Source organism: Musca vetustissima, unplaced genomic scaffold (assembly GCF_032173495.1).
Source record: "Musca vetustissima isolate MV318-11 ecotype Yass unplaced genomic scaffold, APGP_CSIRO_Mvet_v1 utg39429, whole genome shotgun sequence".
Classification (NCBI taxonomy): Eukaryota; Metazoa; Arthropoda; class Insecta; order Diptera; family Muscidae; genus Musca; species Musca vetustissima.
In genome coordinates this window covers 124,373-126,761 of record NW_026889611.1, presented here as the reverse complement: position 1 = coordinate 126,761, position 2,389 = coordinate 124,373, and positions in this window count along the sequence as shown.

Below are 2,389 nucleotides of genomic sequence, written 5' to 3'. Positions count from 1 at the left end.
ATTATAGCTTTGTGCAGCCCCAAGAGTTGGTCCTAGACCCACGTTTAAGTATACCGATCATCATATCTCGACTAGCTGAGTCGATCTAGACATGTGTGTCCATAATTTGTAAACACGAAACAGGCCAAATTTATGGACCATTCTTCAAGAAATTTTGCATGTAAGATGGGTTCTGGCCAATGAAGACCCCTATTGTTTTTGGTAAAGATCGGTTAATATTTAGGGGATGAAATGGACCAACAACTTTATTTTTGTTTGATTTTCAGGTCGCTCCAGAGGCCGCAATTATGGTTCAAACATCGCGAATTTTTACATGGAAAAGGGGATCGGACAAAAGAATAAGCATGCCTGTTTTGATAAAAATCGGTCAGTATCTAGCGGGTCAAATGGACCCTTACTTTTGTGTGAAAAATCACAAATTTTGTATTCTATTGCGTATATTTTTACTCCGAGCATCATTTTTAAACCGAGCATCACAATAAAACCCACGGGGAAAGGAAGAGGTGCTGTTGACCTCTAATCGGGTGAGAGGGTGCAAATATCACAAAATATTGTCCAGGCTCGGGAAAAACAACCGCAAAAAGTTAGATTTTCGTGGAAGTTGTGTAGGGTATCATATGGTCGGCCCCGTCCGACTATACTGCTCCGCTCACTGGTTTTAATTTTGTTTTTCCGTTTGTAACTCATCGAAATAATCATTTCCAACCCTATAAAGTATATATATATATATGTATATTCTTGACCAGCGTAAAATTCTATGACGATTTAGCCATATCAGTCCGTCTGTATGTTGTAATCACCCTAGCCTCTAAACGAATTAAGATAGATCGCCAAAATTTTGCATAGAGTCTTTTAACTGCAGGTCAAGTTCGAAGATGGGCTATATCGGTCTACGTTTATGCATAGCTCCCACATAAATGTTACCCCCCAATTTTCGGTATTTTGGGGTTCTAGAGACAGATCGCCAACATTTTGCATAGAGCATTTTGTTTGAAAACAGATCAAGGTCGAAAATGGCCTATATCGGTTCACCTTTAGGCATAGCCCCCATATAAGGGTATATTCTAATATTCGGTATGTTGGGGTTCTTGAGCGCGTTTTTCAACTGAATTCGCTGAAATTAGGTACATTGGGTTCTTATTATCACTAAAAATTATAAATAGAGGTCCATTTTTTCTGGTAGCCCTCATATAAGGGTACCCCCAATTTTTAGTATTTTGGGGGGATTTTTAGCCTATTTTTCTACCGAATTGGCTATAATTTAGTACATTGTTCTTATTTCGGTTAGCCCCCATATAAGGGTTCTCTCCATTTTCCGGTATTTTAATGATCTTGAGCGCGTTTTTCAACCAAATAAGCTGTAATTTGGCATTTTAGTCGTATATGGTAACCAATCTCCTTCCCAAAAATAACCCCCTATTTTATGTTAAAATAGTTATCTGATTTGCTCCGTATGTTCAGGTGGTCTTCATATAGTCGTATTCTACGATCGTATAGGAGGATGTGTTCTAAGTTCCGTGAAAATCGGTTCAGATTTAGATATAGCTCCCATATATATTTTCTTCCGATTTAGAGTAAATGGTGCATCAATGTCCCTATATATCTTTCGCTTTGCACGAACTTTGGCACAAATGTATTGAATTTAGCCTAGAATGATATGTGTCAAGTTGCGTGAAAATCGGTTCAGATTTAGATATAGCTCCCATATATTTTTTCGTCCGATTTAATGTAAATGGTGCACCAAAGTCGCTATATATGTATTTCGATCGGGTGTCTAATTGAGATTACATTTTTAACAGTGCGACGTACCGAATGTGTTCAATATACCCAAAGTGGTTAAGGGTATGATATAGTCGGCCCAGTGCGACTTTACTATTTTCCTTACTGGTCAGATTTTGGGAAAAGTCCCCATTGAAAATCGCTGCAATTTGTATTTGGTGTTCATAATGGTTTACAACAATTACTTGGTACAATTTTTGATATAGGCATACTTTTTGGTATGTTCTCTATATTTTTATTTTAAGTAACTATCGGTATACCTATGGTGGAGGGTATCCGAAGTTCGGCCCAGACGAACTTAATGCTTTTTTCACTGGTTTATAATTGCAAACAACATTTAGAATTAAAATGGGAAGTATTAAGATCGGCCGGCCATCCATCGCCTAGAGATATTCGAGCAAGATCATCAGAAACAAGTGAAAACCTCCTTGAGGAGAACATTCAGGATAACTAAAATTTTTCGAAACTTTCATATAAGGCCTTACCATGGCATAGGCTGTCAGGAGAAACCGAAAATCGAAACTGCAGGAACTCGGATTGGAATATATCTGGCCTCAAACATACCGAAAATAAAGCGTGACCTTTGAATGGGTATTATAAAGAAACATGT